The following is a 26,159-nucleotide window of genomic DNA, read 5'->3' as shown; positions in this document are numbered from 1 at the left end:
AATCATAGGTTCCATATACATAGAATATAAAATTACTATCAAAATTAACATATTATAGTGCAATACAAATAAAAAACGACATGATTCATGATTATATCCATCTGATCATTATTAGCCATAGTGAGTGGTGCAGGTGTACCTGTTAAAAGCATTCACAATCCAAGAAGGTCCTTCGGTGGAGATGGGACATAGACCACATGGAGTTCGGCGTATCAATAATGCAACTGCGCATGTCAAAGGACCTTAGACATCCAGCTCATCATGTGATCTATGTTATGGTCACATGATCGCCGAAATCATAATATTAAAGTTCACGCCCTCTCTTAGGACAGCGTCATGCGTTCCAGGGTGGAGCGCACAGTATCATAATGTTGAAGTTCACGCCCTCTCTTAGGACAGCGTCATGCGTTCCAAGGTGGAACGCACAGTATCCACTTGTATAGAGGAATCGAAGCGCCACACATGACAAGTGACGCGCACGGATCCCCATGGAGACCAGCAGATGCCGTTTGGTATCGAACCCTCACGGCACATACTCAGCGGCACGGACACAGCCACAGTATATAACGGACAGAGCATATGGGAGCACATCAGGATGCGAAAATCAGTTCAGGGAGAATTAAGATTTACCCTAATATCTGCACATCAATAGTAGTAAAAGCGTATAATAATGCCTTAAGAAGTCAATGTATCATATATGGCCAACTGGCCAACTGGCCGAGTGTATAGTATAGGCCCCTAGTCTTACGAGGAGTCATAACTGTGAATCCTGTGTGTATGACACAAGTCCACAGTATTGAGTTGCCACAATTGTCAGTGAACACCCATTCCTGGGGGTCAACATGGCAAATTGATAGCTACATCGTCTAGATTACGGGGAATAAAATTCAATCCTAACAAACCAAAGACTCCCAGTTTTCAACACATCCAAATATGTACCACCCAACCTGCTGAGTCCGTTAGTCCATGACGGTCACCAAGCCGAAAGCACAGACCGCAAATGGCGCGACCACCACGGCAAGCAACTGATTACCCAACAAGTGATATAATGTATAAATTTATTTTTTATTTTCTAATTTTTTTTTAAAAAAATAATAAAAAAATTTCAAAGCATAAAGTTGTAATCATAGACAATTGTTATTGTGGTATTCCATGTTCAATCAATGGTCTGCTCGTCCAATTTGATTATATTTTTTCATATCCACCTTTCATATTACGGACCAAACTTGGATTGTAAACTGCAGAGACAAAAATATATACAATATGATTACAAAATATAACACCCACAGTATTTAAACAGGGGGTACTAGTATATATAACCCCCCAGGAACAAAAAAGTCAACAACATCCACAATGCCATCAGGATAAGATCCACGGTCTAAAGTCTACATTCAGGCCTGCCGGTCTTAACGTATTGAGTCTAGAGATCCAAAGAATCTCACGTTGTTTCAGAAGGAGTTGTCGATTGCCACCTCCTCTAGGGGTTGGTATATGATCTATCAACATACATTTCAAGTCTCGTTCATGGTGATCAGAATCCACAAAATGTTTGGAGACAGGAAGATCCATTCGTTTTTTGCGGATCGTATATCTATGTTGGTTGATTCTGGATTTAAAATCCAATGATGTTTCACCAATGTATAGCAGTTGGCATGGACACCATAATGCATATATCACATATACCGAGTCACACGTTAAATAGTGTCTAATTGTGTACTTTTTTTGTGTCATAGGATGTATAAACACACTTCCCTTATGCATATAGCGACAGTTCACACAATTCAAGCAAGGAAAGCTGCCCAATTTAGGACAGCGTAAATATGTTTGTCCAATTGATCGTTGTGGACCAATGTCTGTGTGCACTAATTTATCCTTCAAATTTTTTGGTCGCTTATATGACATAAGGGGAGGGTGTTTAAATTCCTCAATGTCGCCGAATCCACTTCTCAAGATCGGCCAATGTCGTACAATTATCTGTTGGACCTGTTTACTGTTTTCAGTATATGTGCTGACTAATGGAATTCTATTTTTCTTCTTCATAATTATTTTCCTTTTTTCCAATAACTGATTGCGAGGTCTATGTTGTATGCTCTCAAGATGTTCATTTAACAATGATGATGGAAAACCTCTATCTTTAAAATTCTGTGTCATGCACTTAAGTGTACCCCCAAGTTCATTCTCATCACTCACTATGCGCTTCGCACGTAAGTATTGGCTTAACGGTAGTGACTTTACCATCGCCCTGGGATGTGCACTATTGAAACACAATAAAGTATTTCGATCCGTTGGTTTACGATACAATGTTGTAGAAAGTGACTGTCCTGTCAATGTAATAGATGTATCCAGGAAATGTATTTGTGTCTTCGAATAATCGAGAGTAAATTTAATATCCGCATCTATAGTATTCAAGAATTGAAAAAATTCAAGAAGTAAAGATTCAGGACCTGTCCAGATCAGAAAAATATCATCTATGTATCGCCACCACCTCAGCACATGGCAGAAGTGGGGCGATACATAGATGTGTGTATCCTCAAGGAAGGAGACCGCCATGTTTGCGTAGGTCGGCGCCACATTGGACCCCATGGCGGTCCCCTTCCTCTGAAGATAAAAGTAATCGCCAAACAAAAAATAATTGCATGTCAAAACCAGATGCAATAGTTGTAAAATGAAATCCTGACACTCCGCTGAGTATCCAGAGTCAACCAAAGCTCTTGTCACTACCGCTAAGCCAAAATCATGTCTGATCGAAGTGTACAGACTAGTAATGTCAAGGGAGGCTAAGATGGCCCCACATGGTACAGAAACATCAGTTAATTTATTGAGAAAATCTGAAGTATCCTGAATGTACGAACGGGCAGTTAAGGCATACTGTCTCAATACTTTATCTAGAAAAATAGATATATTACATAGAAGAGAGCCCCTCCCAGAGACAATGGGCCTACCTGGGGGGGTCTTAACATTTTTATGTATTTTAGGAAGTAAATACAGAAAAGGAGTCATAGGGTGTGTAACAGAGAGAAAATCCCTGAGTTTATCGTCAATGAGGCCTGCCTGCAGCGCATCCTGTAAAACCCCTTGAATTTTTCTTTCTATGTCCCATCTGGGATCAGTATTAAGTCTTTGATATATCTCACTATCGTCAAGCTGTCTCTGTGCTTCAGCTATATATTGATGAGTGTCCATGACCACAATCGCACCACCCTTATCAGCAGATTTGATGGTGAGACTGTGGTCATGGACTAATTCATCAATAGCATGCCATTCCAATTGAGTCATATTAGGATGTCTAAATCTACTATTGCTGTGAAGTTTTAAAGCATTTATGTCTTTCATTACTGCTTCAATAAAAACATCAATAGCTGGAGAGGACGAAGGTGGTATAAACTCACTCTTGTTAAATAAACCAAAATCACATAATCGCATCTCAGTAATTTTAGTGTCTAAATTTTTCAAAGAATGTGTGTTAAACCAGGTTTTGAGCTTTACCCTGCGGAAGAATTGATATAAATCCGCCTCCAAATGGAGCCAATCGGTCTTACTGTTAGGGCAGAAACTCAATCCCTTGGATAACACTTTTAATTGTACATCAGATAATACATGTGAAGAAATATTTACCACAATGTGAGATTGAGTCAGGTCCGTTTTTTCACATAGAGTTTTTTGCTCCTGGTTTTTATATTGGCGGTGTCGGTGGTGTTTTCTCCCTCCACGTCGTGTTGGTTTCTTATGGTTTGATTGACCGTATGATCTAAAAAAGGTTCTGGCAGCTTGTTGTTATGCTGAGAAAAACCGAAATCCTTAGTGGGAGCCTTTTTGTTTAATCTTGAATACCGAGTTTGAAGCGATGGCTGGTGGTTCATAGACCAATTGTACACAGTTCCTGTATTGTAGTCAGCAGCATCGCGTTGCCATTTACTCCGCTTTGTATCCTGTATTTCTCCTTTTAATTTATCCAAAAACGGTTGCAATTTGGAAATATGATCATGATAATCCTCAGTAGAACATAAAGTAGACAAAGTGGCCTGTAGCAAGTCTCTTTTTTCTGTAGTTTCTCTCAAATCTTTTTGAAGAAATTCTATGTTTAATAAAATCAAGTCCAATGAGAATTTGTTGGCAATGGATTCGTATTTAATTCTAAATTCATTATCATGCATGTACATGGTTGGTTGGGAGTGAGTCCTTAGTCCTCTAGGTACTCTATTTAGCTTGAAGTATTCACTTAATGTGATAAGATGTAATTCCAAACTCACCATTTTCTTTGATAATCGTTCAATGTCCCTTTTTGTATCAGAAATGTTGGGTGTAGACAAAAAATCGGCATCTCCCCTATAGGCATTGAGGATGTTGCTGGCTTGTTCCTGAGAGTACGAAAAGACGCCTGGTATGGCTAAATCCACAGTGGGGCAAAAGGTATCCGTATTCATGTTGATGAAAATCAAGCGTGCGTAGCTCCCCTGGTCGAGATATATGAAGAAAAGGCAACAGGAGCCGCACTGCGACAAACAATGTCAGCGGAGTGCAAGCGGCTATGGAGGCGGTCCCCCTCCAAGGCATATAACAAAAAAGAAATTCCGCAGCACTTCCAAAGTGTAAAATGAAAAAAAGTACTTTATTTACCAGACAGCAACGTTTCGATCCTTCTCTCTGGGATCTTTCTCAAGCAGTGAACATATACTAGCAAAGCATGCTTTTTATACAGTTTAGTGTCATTAATCAATAAACATTTCTCAATTGATGTGTATTAATACAATAATGAAAAAGTAATGCAAAAACATAATACAAACATGTGAATACATAGATTGTGTCAATCATAGGTTCCATATACATAGAATATAAAATTACTATCAAAATTAACATATTATAGTGCAATACAAATAAAAAACGACATGATTCATGATTATATCCATCTGATCATTATTAGCCATAGTGAGTGGTGCAGGTGTACCTGTTAAAAGCATTCACAATCCAAGAAGGTCCTTCGGTGGAGATGGGACATAGACCACATGGAGTTCGGCGTATCAATAATGCAACTGCGCATGTCAAAGGACCTTAGACATCCAGCTCATCATGTGATCTATGTTATGGTCACATGATCGCCGAAATCATAATATTAAAGTTCACGCCCTCTCTTAGGACAGCGTCATGCGTTCCAGGGTGGAGCGCACAGTATCATAATGTTGAAGTTCACGCCCTCTCTTAGGACAGCGTCATGCGTTCCAAGGTGGAACGCACAGTATCCACTTGTATAGAGGAATCGAAGCGCCACACATGACAAGTGACGCGCACGGATCCCCATGGAGACCAGCAGATGCCGTTTGGTATCGAACCCTCACGGCACATACTCAGCGGCACGGACACAGCCACAGTATATAACGGACAGAGCATATGGGAGCACATCAGGATGCGAAAATCAGTTCAGGGAGAATTAAGATTTACCCTAATATCTGCACATCAATAGTAGTAAAAGCGTATAATAATGCCTTAAGAAGTCAATGTATCATATATGGCCAACTGGCCAACTGGCCGAGTGTATAGTATAGGCCCCTAGTCTTACGAGGAGTCATAACTGTGAATCCTGTGTGTATGACACAAGTCCACAGTATTGAGTTGCCACAATTGTCAGTGAACACCCATTCCTGGGGGTCAACATGGCAAATTGATAGCTACATCGTCTAGATTACGGGGAATAAAATTCAATCCTAACAAACCAAAGACTCCCAGTTTTCAACACATCCAAATATGTACCACCCAACCTGCTGAGTCCGTTAGTCCATGACGGTCACCAAGCCGAAAGCACAGACCGCAAATGGCGCGACCACCACGGCAAGCAACTGATTACCCAACAAGTGATATAATGTATAAATTTATTTTTTATTTTCTAATTTTTTTTAAAAAAATAATAAAAAAATTTCAAAGCATAAAGTTGTAATCATAGACAATTGTTATTGTGGTATTCCATGTTCAATCAATGGTCTGCTCGTCCAATTTGATTATATTTTTTCATATCCACCTTTCATATTACGGACCAAACTTGGAGTGTGTTTATACATCCTATGACACAAAAAAAGTACACAATTAGACACTATTTAACGTGTGACTCGGTATATGTGATATATGCATTATGGTGTCCATGCCAACTGCTATACATTGGTGAAACATCATTGGATTTTAAATCCAGAATCAACCAACATAGATATACGATCCGCAAAAAACGAATGGATCTTCCTGTCTCCAAACATTTTGTGGATTCTGATCACCATGAACGAGACTTGAAATGTATGTTGATAGATCATATACCAACCCCTAGAGGAGGTGGCAATCGACAACTCCTTCTGAAACAACGTGAGATTCTTTGGATCTCTAGACTCAATACGTTAAGACCGGCAGGCCTGAATGTAGACTTTAGACCGTGGATCTTATCCTGATGGCATTGTGGATGTTGTTGACTTTTTTGTTCCTGGGGGGTTATATATACTAGTACCCCCTGTTTAAATACTGTGGGTGTTATATTTTGTAATCATATTGTATATATTTTTGTCTCTGCAGTTTACAATCCAAGTTTGGTCCGTAATATGAAAGGTGGATATGAAAAAATATAATCAAATTGGACGAGCAGACCATTGATTGAACATGGAATACCACAATAACAATTGTCTATGATTACAACTTTATGCTTTGAAATTTTTTTATTATTTTTTTAAAAAAAAATTAGAAAATAAAAAATAAATTTATACATTATATCACTTGTTGGGTAATCAGTTGCTTGCCGTGGTGGTCGCGCCATTTGCGGTCTGTGCTTTCGGCTTGGTGACCGTCATGGACTAACGGACTCAGCAGGTTGGGTGGTACATATTTGGATGTGTTGAAAACTGGGAGTCTTTGGTTTGTTAGGATTGAATTTTATTCCCCGTAATCTAGACGATGTAGCTATCAATTTGCCATGTTGACCCCCAGGAATGGGTGTTCACTGACAATTGTGGCAACTCAATACTGTGGACTTGTGTCATACACACAGGATTCACAGTTATGACTCCTCGTAAGACTAGGGGCCTATACTATACACTCGGCCAGTTGGCCAGTTGGCCATATATGATACATTGACTTCTTAAGGCATTATTATACGCTTTTACTACTATTGATGTGCAGATATTAGGGTAAATCTTAATTCTCCCTGAACTGATTTTCGCATCCTGATGTGCTCCCATATGCTCTGTCCGTTATATACTGTGGCTGTGTCCGTGCCGCTGAGTATGTGCCGTGAGGGTTCGATACCAAACGGCATCTGCTGGTCTCCATGGGGATCCGTGCGCGTCACTTGTCATGTGTGGCGCTTCGATTCCTCTATACAAGTGGATACTGTGCGTTCCACCTTGGAACGCATGACGCTGTCCTAAGAGAGGGCGTGAACTTCAACATTATGATACTGTGCGCTCCACCCTGGAACGCATGACGCTGTCCTAAGAGAGGGCGTGAACTTTAATATTATGATTTCGGCGATCATGTGACCATAACATAGATCACATGATGAGCTGGATGTCTAAGGTCCTTTGACATGCGCAGTTGCATTATTGATACGCCGAACTCCATGTGGTCTATGTCCCATCTCCACCGAAGGACCTTCTTGGATTGTGAATGCTTTTAACAGGTACACCTGCACCACTCACTATGGCTAATAATGATCAGATGGATATAATCATGAATCATGTCGTTTTTTATTTGTATTGCACTATAATATGTTAATTTTGATAGTAATTTTATATTCTATGTATATGGAACCTATGATTGACACAATCTATGTATTCACATGTTTGTATTATGTTTTTGCATTACTTTTTCATTATTGTATTAATACACATCAATTGAGAAATGTTTATTGATTAATGACACTAAACTGTATAAAAAGCATGCTTTGCTAGTATATGTTCACTGCTTGAGAAAGATCCCAGAGAGAAGGATCGAAACGTTGCTGTCTGGTAAATAAAGTACTTTTTTTCATTTTACACTTTGGAAGTGCTGCGGAATTTCTTTTTTGTTATTAGATTATATCAACAGATCAGCGGTGCCTGCAGTGCTTGTCACCTTGGACGCTGAGAAGGCATTCGACCGGGTGAATTGGTCGTTTGTCTTCCTTGCACTCCATAAAATGGGCTTCCCAGTACAAATGATAACAGCAATTAAGGCTCTATATTCTAATCCATCGGCCCGTGTTTTGATTAATGGAGTCTTATCTGACCCATTTGCTCTGTCGAAAGGCATGAGACAGGGATACCCCCTGTCGCCCCTCATATTTATTTTATCATTGGAGCCCTTAGCCTAAGCAATCTGCCAGGCCACTGACATTGAGGGAGAGCAGATTGGAGACAGGCAACATAGCCTTTCACTCTATGCTGATGATATAATTCTCACCTTAGCAAACCCTGCTTTATCCCTCAAATCTGTGTCGAGAATCATCCGTTCATATGGTGCACTTTCCTACTATAAAATCAATAAAGGTAAATCCCAAGTCCTTCCCTTTTTGATTCCGCATAAGATATTGGAGCAACTAAAGAGGCAGTTCCCACTAGACTGGCAGGTCTCTGAGATGCAATATTTAGGGGTTCGGGTTACTTTCACCCCCAAGAATAACTTGCTGCAAACTTCCCCCCTCTCCTTTTGGCTCTGCAGACGGATCTGGACAATATGGCAAAAAAGGGACTATCATGGCTTGGCCGCATTGCTGCATTTTAACAACATACACTCCCTGAGCTGTTGTATATGTTTAGGACCTTCCCTATATCGATTCCTACTTCCTTTTTTACCATTATACATAGAATGATCAATCAATTTATAAAGGAAGACCCTTAAAAGCCAAAAATATCATGTGTAGACATGAGATATGATGGTTTGCCAAACATCTTTGATTACTACTTAGCCTCGAGAATTAACCAGTTGAGGGATTGGTGGGTATCAGACACTTCCAATCATTGGGTACATATTGAACAGGCACAAGCCCCATCACAGAATCTGAAAGCATTATTTATGGCTTCCTTACATAAAGGCTTTTCTGCCTCCATACCCCCTTACTTTATTTCCACCTCTTTAATCCTTTGGAAATCCTATCATGAAAACGGGAAAGGGATTTCAACTCCATTGGCCCAGCTAACCCCGATTGAATCAGTGCAATACCTCATTCCAGACTTGCCTTTGGGGGCCTGGAAGGAGAGAGGGATTGAAAAAGTAGCTGACCTTTTGTCTCAGTCCTCCTTAAAGTCATACGCAGAACTGTAACAATTATATAATATCCCACATAAGGACTTCTATAAATATCTAAGAATTAGGCACTTTTTGATGTAGAAACCCTACACTCATAAGTAAAGTCAATCTGTTGCTTCTCAGACAATGGTCCCTGACAAATACAATAATGACAGGGATAAAACCGATATACTCATACTTGGGAAGTAAGGATTCCTTCATAAACTCTGCTCCCTTCTTATCATGGGAAGCTGAACTGAAGAGGACTTTTTCCCCTGCTCAATGGTCCACACTCCACAGCCATCAGATTTGCAGTATCACACTTGAAATGTACTTCACATTTAGAATCCTACATGAAGACAACACTTAGGTGGTATTTCACCCCAATGAGACTTAGCTATGTTTTTCCAGGCTCCACTCAGGTATGCTGGAGAGGCTGTGGAGGAAAGGGGACTCTCCTTCATATCTTATGGGATTGTCCCAAATTGTCTGATTTGTGGTCTTGTGTCTTCCAATCTATTGCGGGGGTAGTTAGATGCAGATTGGCCCCAGATCCGGCCCTGGCCCTGTTAATAATTGACCTCACACAGATACTGCGTAGTCATAGGATAATTGCAATACATATGTTCTTGGCCACCAAATTAGCTATTACCAAAAATAGGAAAAGCACCACCATTCCTACCTACCAGGAAGTAGTGGGAGTGGTAGAAACAATGAGATCATATGAAAGAATGATCGCTCACAAAGATTTCACACTCAAAAAATATGAGGAGGAGTGGGCCGCGTGGGCCGGTCTGTATCCAATAGCATTCATCCTACCATGACCGAGTGGAAGGAGGTGACGGGACTGGGAAGGAACTAGTGCTTAAATATGCATGTGTAAATCCCAGCTTGATGCATATGCCTTGACTCTGTATAAGGTATTTCTCTGCCATTTCTTTTCTTATGTTTCCGTTAAAGTTCATTTATAAAAGTAGCTAGTGCTTTTATATTATGTTTCATGATACACTAATGCGGATGTATTAACACCACCTGATATTATATATCTACAAGCATGAATGCTCCCCAGGTGGTTTTCATTATGCACAGATGTATTGACATTACTTTGTTAAACTGTATTTGGATAACTGTTTGAAAACACAATAAAAACTATTGAACATTAAAATTAGCCATGAAGGCGTTAGCATAGGGCAGTGTCACATTCGCCCCCATCGCGGTACCTTTCTTTTGGACATAAAAATTGTCCCTGAACATATAAAAAATTATTTTGTAATACAAGATGTAGTAGCTGAATACAAAATTGTTGGGCAGATTGAGGCAATGTACAGGTAGAGCATTGTTGTGGCTTGAATGCCCTTCTCATGTGAAATGGAGGTATATAAGCTATTGACATCTAATGTGACTAGTAAACAATCAGATAGTAAATCATGTAGGTCTGCGATGATACATAAAAAATGTGACGTGTCTAAAAGGAAAGAGTGTGTACGTTTAATTAAAGGGGTCAAGATCTTCTCTAAAAATATAGACAATGGCGACAGTGAGATTCGGTGGAGGCTACTATTGGTCTTCCCGGTGGTTGGGTCGGGTTTTTGTGGATTTTAGGTAATATATAAAAAACAGGTATAATGGGATGCTCATTGAGAAACAAGGTATATGTGGCTTTATCTATAGTACCTAATGAGAGATGTTCATCAAAAAATATTCTAATCTAATTTTTTTACTTAAAAGTGGGATTATTATTATCACGTGTTGTAGCAGCAACTGGTTAGTCTGCTGCTTATTAGCCTTGCGTTGCTGCAGGTTTGTCTCTCGCTGCTGCAGATTAGCCTTAATGAGGGCCTTCACAACAGCCTCCATTTTGTCATGGGGCACTGGTTGTAATACAGCTGGTTTAATGTACGACATACAACCATGCCTTAAAAATGCAGAAACCAAAAATATCGGCATTCACACCAGCCTCACTGCTCTTGAACGCATCCTCCACCAATTGTAGGGACTCGCTCTGGTAGACAGTATTAGTGGACGCAGTATAGAGGCAACAACAAGTTCTTTGGATCAAACAGTTCAGTGTTTTATTCACACTTTAGGCAAGTGACAAAACAAGCAGTCATAATAAAACAAAAGGTCACCTTGCGGTGTTGGTGGTAATTAACACCATGCAGTAATTCTGCCTCAAATAGTCCTTGCTGATAGCAGCACCAACCTGTTTTCACAACAATCAGGTAGCAAGCCTTCATCCAGACACAAGGCTCCCAGATCCCAACACAGAGACATGGCTTCTGAGCCCAGCTGCCTATTTAAGGACAAAACCCACCTGCTGGGAGGAAAATACCTGTTTTCCCAGACCAAACCTCTCACTGTGTCACAATATATACATATAGTTAAGAGGATTCCATTTGTTTTAATTTATTTGGTCCAGCCAACCCTCTATTGTGCAGTTGTGTTTGACAAACGTCTCAGATGGTTGGACATAGAAACATAGAATGTGTCGGCAGATAAGAACCATTTGGCCCACATGAAACATCATGTGCTTTTTGTATTGCCTATTAAAGAAAAACCAAAGGGAAATCTTATTGGAGTACCAAGTTCTTTTTAATAAAGAACACTCATTAGTGCCGGTGGAAGCCTCCACCTAACATAAACTCACTGAAAAAAGTGGCCTAAATGGGTGGAAATGCTTCAAACCCAGACACTGTAGCGCGTCTATAACCGGGTGAGCTATTCCTCCGCATGCGGTCCGCAGACAACAGCAATCCCCAGCAAAAAATGCATACAATGGAGGATGCCGGTGCGGACCGCATGCATCACAAGGACATCTTACACAAAATGATACATTGTGCAGATGAAAAAATATATATACACACAAATCACTGCAGAAAATGCACCAAAATGATACGCAACTGACAATACTAGCTAATTCCTCAAGCCGATGTTAAAAGCTGAGAACTTTGCCAATATCTTCCAGTCAGGAACATATCGGAGCCCCTCATGCACCACGTCACGGTGTCTCAGCACGCATGGGGTCCTACCACTAAAACACCTGTAGTGTGTGAACAGGGTCTGAACAATGCTAGAAATTAACTCACAGCCAGGCTCTCACATGCCTCCATAGTGATATCACCAATGCACTGTGAGGTAGGATAAAGCTGTGAGCCGCACCCACAACAGACCATGTGACACAGAAGCCACACCCACAACAGACCATGTGACACAGAAGCTACCAGGTGCAAAAGAATGTTACCAACAAAATGAAGTGGCACATTCCATATACATAAAGGCAAAAACTCACTGAAAAAAGTGGCCTAAAAGGGTGGAAATGCTTCAAACCCAGACACTGTACCTCGTCTATAACAGGGGGGAGAAATTCCTCCGCATGCGGTCCGCAGACAACAGCAATCCCCAGCAAAAAATGCGTACAATGGAGGATGCCGGTGCGGACCGCATGCACCACAAGAACATCTTACACAAAATTATACATTGTGCAGATGAAAAAATATATATACACACACAAATCACTGCAGAAAATGCACCAAAATGATACACAACTGACAATACTAGCTAATTCCTCAAGCTGAGAACTTTGCATTTTCTGCAGTGATTTGTGTGTATATATATTTTTTCATCTGCACAATGTATCATTTTGTGTAAGATGTCCTTGTGGTGCATGCGGTCCGCACCGGCATCCTCCATTGTAAGCATTTTTTGCTGGGGATTGCTGTTGTCTGCAGACCGTATGCGGAGGAATTGCTCACCCGGTTATAGACGCGCTACAGTGTCTGGGTTTGAAGCATTTCCACCCGTTTAGGGCACTTTTTTCAGTGAGTTTTTGTCTTTATGTGTATGGAATGTGCCACTTCATTTTGTTGGTGACATTCTTTTGCACCTGGTAGCTTCTGTGTCACATGGTCTGTTGTGGGTGCGGCTCACAGCTTTATTTTACCTCACAATGCATTGGTGATATCACTATGGAGGCATGTGAGAGTCTGGCTGTGAGTTAATTTCTAGCATTGTTCAGACCCTGTTCACACACCACGGTCGTTTTAGTGGTAGGACCCCATGCGTGCTGAGACACCGTGACGTGGTGCATGAGGGGCTCCGATATGTTCCTGACTGGAAGATATTGGCAAACTTCTCAGCTTTTAACATCGGCTTGAGGAATTGGTTAGTATTGTCAGTTGCGTATCATTGTGGTGCATTTTCTGCAGTGATTTCTCCGCCTAACATACCCATGAAAAGCATGGTATGTCACCGGAGGTAAAGAAAAAGACATTGCCCTGCGCTATGCAGTGCAGGGCAAAGAGGAGCATCATAGCATGAAATGCTTCGATGCAGCACTCATTCATGCTGAATGAATGAAGAAGGGGTTATGGCCGGGTTAAGCTCTGAACCCAGACAACCCCTTTAAGAGATGAAGGGTGATGCTGCACACCCACATTGTTTCATTAGGCTCCTGTTCATATAGAGATATTGTTATCCACTGCTGTGGTTAATTTAGCACCTTTGGTTTTGTATCCACGTTCCCTAGATAAAAAAGTTTGGAAAGGGACCCAGAAAATAGTGAAGCACAGCAGATAATAATTTCCAAAAAGCAATTTATTATACTCTCAAACAAATCGGTTAAAAGGGGAACATCAATAAAATAAAATCCACGCAAACAGTGGCCAGAGTAATGGCTCGACTCGAGTTTCACAATCAATTTATTCCGGGGAACTCTAATCACGTCAATCCCTTTGATAACAAAATACTGCAAAGGAGACAAAGTTCCTCTAGACACTGATGTCATTGATAAAGTAAATACATATTTGTAATATGAATTCTGCCTATAGTGAAACAGGAATCCAGAGAAATGAATACAAAATTGATGCCGGTGGTTTGGAAACTCTTTCTAAACACTCCAGACAAAATTGATACACTGGGTTAAAATTACTACAGGCCCTGAATGTTGGGAAATAATTAGTGTTGAGCAAATTGAAGCATCCGAAGTAGAATTTGATCAGAAGTTTAGTAAAAATTAGATTCTCAACAAATCCAAATTTCCTTGCACTTTGTGGTAATGAATTGTTTTTTTCCTAAAATGGCGGCTACATGTGTTACAAAGTGAAAGTAAGAAACTTGGGAATATGAGATCACCCATAATGTTGTGCAGATAGCCAATCAGCAGCTAGCCAGCCACTGTGATGTCACAGTCCTTTAAAAGCCTCATTCTATTTCACTGTGAGCTGAGCATAGGGAGAGACATGACAAGTGCTAGGACAGAGGTGATAATAGCATTAGCTAGCTTTTAATTGTGGAATATTGGATAGGGAGAGAGCAGGGACAGTGCATGGGCAGTGTAGGGAGACTTTTTACACACTGTAGAGTGAGCATAGGGAGACTTCAGGATTCGTGCAGGGACTGTAATCTGAAGCAGAAGGGATCCATAGGAGACAGCGTAGTTTGCATAAATCCCTGTGTAGGGCACAAAACTATCTAATGAAACAGTTTCCTCCATGTTTAATAGATAAGCAATTCTATTAGGTAATTATGGTTAATAAGCTGTCTAATTTTACTGTTATTGGGGTGTCCAACTTGTTCAATAGATAAGCAATTCTATTACCCCTTGATTCCTAAATTGGGGTGAATAAGCTTTCTAATTTTACTGTTATTGGGCTGTCAACCTATTTTAATACATAAGCAATTCTATTACTCCTTGATTCTTACACTGAGGTGAATACGCTGTCTAATTTTACTGTTTTTTGGCTGTCCACCTTGTTAAATAGATAAGCAATTCTATTACTCCTTGAGTCTCAAATTCAGGTGAAGAGGCTTTCTATTTCTACTGTTATTGTGGTGTCTACCTTGCTTAATAGAGAAGTGATTCAATTGATTCTCAAGTTGGAGTGTATCAGCTGTCTAGTTGTACTGTTATTGGGGTGTCCACTTTGTTTCATAGATAAGCAATTCTATTAGGCCTTGATTCTTGAATTAGGTTGAATAAGCTGTCTAATTTCACTGTTATTGGGGTGTCCACCTTGTTTCATAGATAAATAATTCTATTACGTCTTAATTGTCAAATTGGCATGAATAAGCTTTCTAATTTTACTGTTATTGCAGTGCATACCTTGTTTAATAGATAAGCAATTCTATTATGCCTTGATTCTCAAACTGGGGTGAATAAGCTTTCTAATACTACTGTTATTAGGGAGTCCACCTTGTTTACTAGATAAGCAATTGTTACGCCTTTTTTGACGACCAATCCTGCCATCCTTGAATGGTTGACTCGGTCTTCAACATCATCTCAACTGTCATTAAACACCAACAGCCGGGGAGTTCCTTTGACACCATGCTTAGTAGCCATGGCCCAGGAACAAGCTCTGTGCCCTCACCTATTCTTAACCTGCCTCTTTCCTTTGCTGCTCCTTCTGCCAGGCAAGTAATATATGCTGCCAGCTCTGCTCCGCTTTTTAGCAAGGACAAGCTACAGGCCAGTCCAGATTTTGAGGAGAGGTCCGCTGCTTCCTTCTGTAGGCTTGTAAGTAGCAATGATGACAGTCGCATGGAAGCAGGTGTTGCGAGTTGTCAGGGAGGCGGCCATGAGACTGATGAGGGTGACATAAGAGATGAGCAGACAGTAGAGGATGATGATGTAGTGGATTGTAGGTGAGAGCTGGGTGAAAAGGAGGCTTCATCATCATCAGGGGGTGAGGGTGACAGTGTGTAGCTGAGTCAAAAGGGTGCAAGCATGGCCGTGAGCCAGCAGGGTGGCAGCAATGTGAGATCTGGAGTGAAACGTGCCTGAGGTAGACCGTCTGCTACTCAGGAGCCTACCTGTCCGAAAACTACAAGTGGTGCACGACTTCATAGAGGCATCGGCAGGCATTTAGCACAGAGTTGTGGGGGTAAAATGCCATACTCACTGGTGTGGGAATTTTTCATAAAGTCGCTTGAGGACATCAGTATGGCCATATGTAGGATCTGGGGGAAGGTGAAGCACGGCCAGGGTGCCAACGTTGGCACCACGACCCTGTGGCAACACATGAAACGTCACCATAAAGTGAAAACAGTGGCACTAATGTAGCGGCACAGCCTGATGAATATCCCGCACCCTTTCTACAGCAGTCAAGGCTCCACCACCTGAGCAGTAGAGTTAAGCAAATCTTCCAAGATTTGGTTTGTTTCGGATTCAACAAATTTATCAAAAAGTTCGAATCTATTAATTCTGAACCAAAGTTGCTCCAATTGCCCTGGATATACAGTACTGTATATAACCCCCTCTAGTCCTCTAAAACACCGTTTTTTTCTGCTAAGCTCCTATCTTGTTTTGTTAATTTTTTACACATTTTTTCATTTTTACTCACCTGTCCGATCGGTCTGATACAACGTCAGGTGTAACTATATCTACTTTTATCGTTGCCACCACAAACTGCGGTTGTTACTTGGCTGCAACTGACTGCAATTACCTCCCACCTGGTGGTGACAGAACATTATTGATTGCTTATGCGCTGGGCGCCATTTTACAAGATTGGTGCAAATCGAACCAGAAAACATTTCCAATCTGCTAATAGATTCGCTCAGCAGCAAGACTCTCTTGACAGCAAGTTGTTCAACCAATTCCTTTGTTTTAGCTGAAGTACTTGAGGACTCTGATATGTGGGTGGCACTTCTACTAGCTTAGGAAGTCACACTTGAGATTGTGGTTCCCCCTAAGGACCTAACATAGTCTCTCATAAAAAGCTAGTTCATTCTCTTTCTTGCTTTACCTTAATCATAGTTTGCTGCAGATGAAAGTTCTCTCATGAGCTTTACTAAATCTTTAGTGACCGCAGTACATGTGTCCATGTTCCTTACAATATCCTGGGAAGGTGTCGTAGATTACCGCAGGTTGACATATGCTGCCATAAGCTCTGATTCAGATTCTTCTACCGTCTCTACCATGTCACTCAAGTTCCTTTTTATACTTTCTTGTTTTAGCTTTCTATGAATGTCTTTAATGTATGATTTTCACCTATCATACATCTGGGTGAACTTCTTCTCTTTTAATGCTGCTTCTTGCTCCAAATTTTCCAGCATCTTTGAGATCGGTTTTCTGGCACGTGGTGAACGTCTTAGTTGATCTGCTTGGGCTAGATTTGTTTGAGGCAAGACTAGTGCTGCATTAGACTCTTCTAACTCAGACAGGTTCTCTTGCTCTTCACCTTCTACCCTATCTATCTTTGTATCCTCTAACAGTGGCATGGTTATACTAGGCTCAGACATTTTTACTTTAAATGGTATAACAATCAATACGAATATTAAAGGACCTTTAACTTTAAATGCAATATTAATAAATGCAGGCAATAAATGACTTTCACTTTAAATACTTTAGGGTGCGTGTACTACAAACTGTCCTTTGTTTTACTTTAAAGTCTCTTATTTCTGAACATAAAAAATGTTTCTTTATGCCAAAACCTATGTGCAATGATAAGTAATAAAAGGAAAGCTCTAACCTTATTCTGAAGAGCAGGAACAAATGTCAGTTTTAAAGGAGACGTGTCTTTTCTTGATGTATTGCGATGCTTGCGCTGACATGCAATGCTCTGTGCTGACTTGCGATGCTCTGTGTGGACTTGCGATGCTCTGTGCACACTTGCGATGCTTTGTGATGACTTGTGATGCTCTGTGCAGACTTGCAATGCGCTGGCTTGGATACACCGCTGAAGGCTTTGGGCCTAGTGGCAGGAAACTAGCTGGCTGCAGTACGTGGTCTCTCCGTGGATAGCGGTGCGGGCACTCTAGCTCTGGACTTTTGCCTCCCACCATGCGTCTTTTTCTGTCTCTAGGGATCGCAGGAGGGTTGGCACTCTTTCTCTGACTATTTTGCCTTTGCCGTTCTGCCACTTTAAGAGTCGGCTGCAGTTTGACTAATGCACACGTTCTTTGGTCTCTATGGTAGCTCCGCTGAGGTGTCTTTGCTTGCTCACTGAGGGAACAGTTGCTGCGCGGCAGTATATGCTGGCACTCTGCTGCTCTAATGCGCTCTTTACTGTGCAAGTTGAGGAGCACTATCACTTCGCCCTATGAGGGTAATAGTTCCACTGTGGCAGGCGCAGCACTATGAAGTACCTTTGCACTGTGGCATTAGAAGAATTTTGATATCTCAGGCATGTTAGTCTAACCAGACTGTCTATTACTCTGTAATTCCTCTAGCGCCGTTCTATGGAAACTGTAGGTTTAAAGAGCACACCAAATGCTTGAAATAACTTCTTTATTAACTTCAACTTTTCTTCATATATAACACTGCCGCCTCCGCAGCAGATAGTCCATGTACATAACACGTGTTGAAAAGAGATCACAAAATGGCGGTATGCATAAGATGGTGGTTCAACTGTTCAATCTTGTCATTCAACATAAAATAGTGGATATATTTCTCTCTTCAGTATCTGTACTCTCACTTTAAGTTAAAAAGGAAATGGGATATGATAAAGTGGGCTATGATAAAGTTAGCATGGTTGGCAGAAAGGCATGAGGTGCCCGAAAAAACTTTTAGGTGCGCTTCACATGCCGCAATCACCTATTTCCTAGATACCAAAAGTGAAAGGTCAGCAAGTGTGAGTTATCGTTGACTACCATGTTACAGATAAATCAAACTTGTTTATTTGTCTCTACAAGCTTGCTAGTTCACATTTCACATTGTAAAGGTGTCTATATAAATTGGATAGCTGTTGGCTGAGTTGAAGCCCACTTATGGAGCAGATAAAGATAGTAGACTCCTGTTAGTAAGTAAAGGGGTTTATCTGGGTAAAGATAATGATGACCTATACTCAGAATAGGTCATCATTATCACATTGGTGGGGTCTGAGCCCCAGTACCCATGCCAATCAACTGTTTCAGGGAGTCGTTATGCTCACCAGAGCTTTGGTGAGTGCTCTGAACTCCCAGCAGCTTCCAAGCACGGTGCCATACCTTGTATAGCGGCTGTACTTGGTATTGACTTTAATGGGGCTGAGCAACATCTAGACCATGTGACTGACGTACTGTGATTTCACATGGCCTAGGAAGAGGCTGCCGGTGCTCACGGAACGACCGACCTCTTCTAACAGCTGATCAATGGGGGTCTTGGGAGTCAGGGCCCAGCGATCTGATATTGATGACCTATCCAGAGGATGGGTCAACAATAGTAATTCCTGGGTAACCACTTTAAGAGGAACAAGAGATCCAACTGCTTGTTGTGCCAACATCAATTGCTCCCTACCCCTCCTTAAATGCTAAGTGTACATGTGTTCTCACTGGGGAGTGGTTTATTTCCTGTGAAAACAACTAATTGGGTATATTGAAAAACAGTGTTCCCGGTTCTTCTTCTCCTGTGACATCTGCCTTCAGGAGAGGTCAGGACACTACCATGCACATTAAAAATCCACAGGTTTGGATGAAGTTCACCTAACATGATTGGACAATTTTAGTACACTCCTGTGGTCACACTCATACAGCAGAGACTGATGGCTTAAAACAGTGCTGAGGCTGCTGTATTCCCATGAATTGATTACCTAGACATTTTTCTCTAGAGACAAATATATACACAATATCACTATAAACACTATATAGCCCCATAGCTGAAATCAAATTTGTTTCACCTAGGGCATTTCACGTGTGTCAAGACGGATCAGAAAGCAGAGACCAGTGGGATCTGGGAAACATCAGAACAGGATTGACAAGGGATTGGAGGAGGTAGGTATTATTTGTATTATAGTAAGTTATTTGTTTTCTTATGCCACCCTGAGTTTAAAAAAAAATGCTCATTTGTACAGCCCCTTTAAAGCTGAAAACATGCATATGAACCTTGTGTTTAACATTCATTTATTTTCCATAATATCATAACCTCCCTAAGGCTATCAGGCAATGGCTTATATAAATGTTGAAGAAAACCAAGGCGATAACTAAAATAAGTTGATGTAGACAACAGTACAGATAGATTTCTTAATAAACACTTAAAGTGGTGTTCTGGTTATAAAAGTCATCCAGCCGGCGGCACTAGCAGTAGCATGGATCTGGCAGGCTGTTACCCCGCTGAAACATCCTGCTGAAGAGGGCTACCGCTAGTGTGAAATTAGCCTATGTCGACTCTCCCCGCGAACACTGCATTTTACTGTACTCTCTATACAGCAGCATGTAGTTCTCACATCCAGGGCCTCCTAGGTGACGTCTCCTCTAATGTAGATCTTCACTGTGATCGTATTTTCCACTCGGTCCTGACAACTTCTTTCAGCCGCGCCTCGTCTCTGCAGAGTGTGACACACAGATATCTTAGGTTCCTCACATTTCTATCATCATCCCCCAACCTAGAGTCCCCACAGTGTTATCCTACTGCTCGCTGTGCTCCCCAATACCCCCAAATGCTATCCTGAAGAAAACTGAGTGCCGTACAGATAGCCCCCCCCTTAGTAATAGTGCTCCTTCAAGTACCACCAATAGTAATTCCCTTCTAGAGTGCCCTCATTAGTAACACCCTGCAACCAGTATCAGAATTGGAACTCCACTGTACCTCCACTGGTTGCCTTCTCTGAGTCACGTTTTCTGTTTCATCGAACAGATGGACATTGGCATGTCAGGCGAGGAACATCAGAAAACAAACACCCTGCAACCATTGCTGGAAGAACACAATCTTGTGGTAGAAGCATTATTGTCAGGAGAAAGTAAGAAGGAAGCTTCAACACTGCAGGGCAATCTCATAAAAGCATTTTTTTTATTTATTACAGCATATCTACAAAGGTGCAATATAAAATAACTTGAACTCACGTGTATCAGATGAAAAACACCCTTAATCATATCCCTACAGTGCTGAAGCTTCCTTCTTCTATTTTTGCTGTTTGTTCATCCTTCATGCACGTCAGACACCTCTACTTGAAGTGGGTGATGTTTTCATGGCATTCTCTGGGCCCACTCATCTATGTGGAAGGTACTCTCAACCGATTTGGTTATGAATCCATCTTTGCAGATTACGTACACCCATATATTCTGATTTTCTTCCCTGGGACGAATGAGATCTTCCAGCAAGACAACGCAACATGTCACTAGGCTAGAAATGTCTGATATTGGTGGGAAGAACATGACCAAGACTTCCAAGTATTACCCTGGCCCTCCTAATTGAACCCAATTGAGCATCTGTGGGACTGCCTTGATCATCATGTTCACTCTGTGGATCTTTCACCTTTGCACCCTCCAGTAGCTGTGGCATTCGCTGCAGTCAGCATGGCTCCATATACCTGTGGCAACCTACCATGACCACATTGAGTCATTATCAGCCTGTCTAGCTGTCGTCTGTGCTGCACATGACGGTTACTCTGGATATTAGTGTGAAATTAGCCTATGTCGACTCTCCCCGCGAACACTGCATTTTACTGTACTCTCTATACAGCAGCATGTAGTTCTCACATCCAGGGCCTCCTAGGTGACGTCTCCTCTAATGTAGATCTTCACTGTGATCGTATTTTCCACTCGGTCCTGACAACTTCTTTCAGCCGCGCCTCGTCTCTGCAGAGTGTGACACACAGATATCTTAGGTTCCTCACATTTCTATCATCATCCCCCAACCTAGAGTCCCCACAGTGTTATCCTACTGCTCGCTGTGCTCCCCAATACCCCCAAATGCTATCCTGAAGAAAACTGAGTGCCGTACAGATAGCCCCCCCCTTAGTAATAGTGCTCCTTCAAGTACCACCAATAGTAATTCCCTTCTAGAGTGCCCTCATTAGTAATACTGCCCCTACTGTGCCCCCAACAGTGATAATGCTTCCCAAGAGTGCCTCCATTAGTAGAAGAGCCCTACTTTATTAATAATGCCCTCACAGAGCCCCCAGTAGAAATAAGGCCCGCTATTGTTTCCCCAATGGTAATAAAGCTCTCTACAGACCCCTCAGTAGTAATAAGGCCCCCCATAGTGCTCTTAGTAGAAATAATGTGGATCTATAAGACCCTCATATAGAGCCCCCAGTAGTAATAAGAACGCCTAATGTCCCCTGGATGTAAAATGCCCACACAGTGCCCCCAGTATTTATATTGCCCTCTCCTGTTATAATGCTCTCCCCTGCAGTGCCCCCTGTAGTTATATTCCTCCTCTTAGTGTCCTCACAAATTATAATTCCTCAGCCCCTCCACCATACAGTCCCATGTAAATAACACTATTTCCCTCCCTCCGCCATAGAGTCCCATGTAAATAACATCACATCATCTCTCCAGCCCTCTCAATATACAGTCCCATGTAAATACAATCCCTCTCTGTCTACAGCCACCTCCAATATACAGTCCCATGTAAATAACATCATTTCCCTCCCTTCAGCCCCTCCAATATACAGTCCATTGTAAATAACATCACCCCCTCCCCAGCCACCTTCAACATACAGTCTCATGTAAATAATATCACCCACTCCCCAGCCGCCTCCAACATGCAGTCCCATGTAAACATCACCCCCTCAACATTCAGTCCCATTTAAATAACATCACCCCCTCCCACAGGAAGCCTCATGTAAATAATATCACTCCTGAACATTTAGTCCCACGATAACACCCCTCCCTTCAACCCTAACATACAGTCCCAGTTAAATAACCACAACTCCCAGAATTGCTCTGCCTCTTCCTTCACTTACCTCTCCTCATGTAACAGACTTCACTACAGTTTCTTCTCCAATCTCCAGGACTTTTCCTCCTCACTGCCATCCTCTCCTGCACTGATCACATGATGGTGACATCATCGCAGGTCCTTCTCAACCCCTGCCTTCTGCATTGATCACATGGCCTGTGATGTTATCACAGGTCCTTCAGATCCTGCAGTGCATTAGATTCAATTGTATTGCCCTCCTGAGGACAGCAATACAGTTGTATCTGCCTGGCAGGCAGTACATTCAGGGCCTGGGATAAAAAAACATCTGGGGCCCAGGCCCTGAATGTTTTAGCTTTGCAACGCCCCTGCCTGTTAGACTCCTGGGGATAACCCAGTACAGCACTTGGATATTTCCAGCATTGCCATAGGGAATGACTGTAGCTGCACTGCAGATGCTTGATCGTTCCATTCATTTCATAGCATAGGGCCTCGTTCTCATGATCAGTTCGGTCACTAATCTTGCATTCATCCTCTATCCTGTGGTTAGGTGATAACTTCTTATGAACGGAATTACCCTTTATTTGATATTATCCAAACCCATTGCTTATTACCCATGACATCAAAAGTGTAATTTTTTTTTATTGTAGTATTGTTTATCAGGGTAGACACATATTTTAACAAATTTGGGACTGAGGTTCAAGAGAGGTTTACGCTCTACGGCATACAGCTGTAGTAGTGGGGATCCCTCCCTTCAAAAAAGAGGAGAACCCAGTTCAGTTGTGTATGTACAATATAGCAGATTATACAAAAATGTGGGACTCCAAAGCAGAAGGATTGGCAGAAAGTGCTTCAATTTTCACTGCAGTATCAGAATTGGAACTCCACTGTACCTCCACTGGTTGCCTTCTCTGAGTCACGTTTTCTGTTTCATCGAACAGATGGACATTGGCATGTCAGGCGAGGAACATCAGAAAACAAACACCCTGCAACCATTGCTGGAAGAACACAATCTTGTGGTAGAAGCATTATTGTCAGGAGAAAGTAAGAAGGAAGCTTCAACACTGCAGGGCAATCTCATAAAAGCATTTTTTTTATTTATTACAGCATATCTACAAAGGTGCAATATAAAATAACTTGAACTCACGTGTATCAGATGAAAAACACCCTTAATCATATCCCTACAGTGCTGAAGCTTCCTTCTTCTATTTTTGCTGTTTGTTCATCCTTCATGCACGTCAGACACCTCTACTTGAAGTGGGTGATGTTTTCATGGCATTCTCTGGGCCCACTCATCTATGTGGAAGGTACTCTCAACCGATTTGGTTATGAATCCATCTTTGCAGATTACGTACACCCATATATTCTGATTTTCTTCCCTGGGACGAATGAGATCTTCCAGCAAGACAACGCAACATGTCACTAGGCTAGAAATGTCTGATATTGGTGGGAAGAACATGACCAAGACTTCCAAGTATTACCCTGGCCCTCCTAATTGAACCCAATTGAGCATCTGTGGGACTGCCTTGATCATCATGTTCACTCTGTGGATCTTTCACCTTTGCACCCTCCAGTAGCTGTGGCATTCGCTGCAGTCAGCATGGCTCCATATACCTGTGGCAACCTACCATGACCACATTGAGTCATTATCAGCCTGTCTAGCTGTCGTCTGTGCTGCACATGACGGTTACTCTGGATATTAGCTGAATGAATACAAGAGGGAAACATTAGTGAGTGGTGTGTAATAAAGGAAGCAACACAAAAAAAAAATCTGTCTTCTCCCTCGAGTGAGCTCAACAGTCACCAAGGCCAGGATCGGCCACTTTAATTACTGACCAATGTAGACATTCTGCTTAGAATCAGCTAGTGGTCTTCAAGGGGTTAGCAGCATTCATACTTTTTACATCTCAACTCATTGCTTTAAAGTCTTGGCAAAACAAAGACCTAATATTCATCTGTTTCTAATTGTAAAATGGCTTCTTAACACATCAATACTGAGGAAGTGCCAACGGGCAGGGATCATGTACAATCTTGTTTTTATGCTGGACAAGTTTTTGAGTTTTGTGGTGGTGTTTCATTCATGTACACCCATATACTTCTCTCAGATTCCAAACTCATATGTTTGCCAAGATTTAATAAAAAGCAGTTTATGGCTTTTGAGAAGCATATGGGGCAAATTACAAAAAAAATATATTAATGTGCTGTACAGGGGATTTGATATTAAGCAGAAAGTGTGTGAGTTTGGTCAGTTTTTCAGTCTTGTAAGCACAAATAAACAGCATTTTTTAAGAATTTGTATTAAGATATATTGATAGTTTCAGTGGCAAAGACTTCCTTTTCAGCAAAAGATCTACCCCATGTAAATTCCTCCTACTTTTAATTAAATGGTATATTCAAGAGTGTAACTGTATTCCCATCCCAAGTAGTGACAACACATCATTAGGGTTTCTTGATTAGTGGGGGTATGTCCTGGTTGTGTTACCAGACCGTGTCTTGTAATCCGTCATAGACCTTATGTGTTCATCACGTGACCAGGGCAGAATTTCATCCTCTACAATGAAACAATGAAAGCTCCTATAGAATGAGTTTATTCCACAATGAATAACCTTTAATTTCTTTAACCCCTTCAAGACAGAGCCATTTTTCACCTTCCTGCCCAGGCCATCTTTTGCAAATCTGACATCTGTTACTTTGTGTGGTAATAACTTTGGAATGTTTTTACTTATCCAAGTCATTCTGAGATTGCTCTCTCATGACACATTGTACTTCATAACAGTGGTAAATTTGAGTCGATATATTTCACCTTTATTTATAAAAATAATGAAAAATTTACCGAAAATGTGGAAAAGTTTGCAACTTTCAAAATGTTAATTTCTCTGCTTTTGAAACAGACAGTGATACCTCATAAAATAGTTATTACAGCTATAGCTTTACATTTCCCATCGGTCTACTTTATGTTTGCATCATTTTTCAAATGTATATATTTTTTTAGGACACTAGAAGGTATAGAATTTTGGAAGCAATTCATAACATTTTTAAGAATTTCCAAAACCCACTTTTTAAGAACCAGTTCATTTAGGAAGTCACTTTCATAATAGAAACCACCCATAAATGGCCTCATTTTTGAAGCTAAACCCCTCAAGTTAGTCAAAATTGATTTTTACAAACTTTGATAACCCTTTAGGTGTTCCAAAGAATTAAAGGTGGAGGTGGAAGATGGAGTTTCAAAATGTCACTTTTTTGCCAGATTTTCAATTTTAATCTATTCTTTTCTGTAACACAGCAAGGGTTAACAGCCAAACAAAACTCAAAATCTATTACCTTGATTCAGCAGTTCACAGAAACACCCCACATGTGGTTGTAAACTGCTGTATGGGCA

At 41.2% G+C, this 26,159-nt stretch overlaps 1 protein-coding gene across 2 annotated transcripts in view; it reads left to right on the top strand.

The window, feature by feature from the left end:
• The window catches only part of LOC120993295 (norrin cystine knot growth factor NDP), a 198,323-nt gene that overhangs the window by 62,228 nt on the left and 109,936 nt on the right, over positions 1-26,159 (top strand). Inside the window, exon 2 of one of the 2 annotated variants that reach the window (XM_040421834.1) lies at positions 19,825-19,914. The exons of the other annotated variant lie outside the window; for it this stretch is intronic. The gene's annotated coding sequence lies outside the window, so the exon portion shown is untranslated. The remainder of the gene's footprint in view (positions 1-19,824; positions 19,915-26,159) is intronic. 2 annotated transcript variants of the gene reach the window in all.

Source organism: Bufo bufo, chromosome 3 (genome assembly GCF_905171765.1).
Source record: "Bufo bufo chromosome 3, aBufBuf1.1, whole genome shotgun sequence".
Taxonomy (NCBI): domain Eukaryota; kingdom Metazoa; phylum Chordata; class Amphibia; order Anura; family Bufonidae; genus Bufo; species Bufo bufo.
Note: the sequence above shows the minus strand (reverse complement) of the source record. Positions and strands in the feature narration are given on the sequence as shown.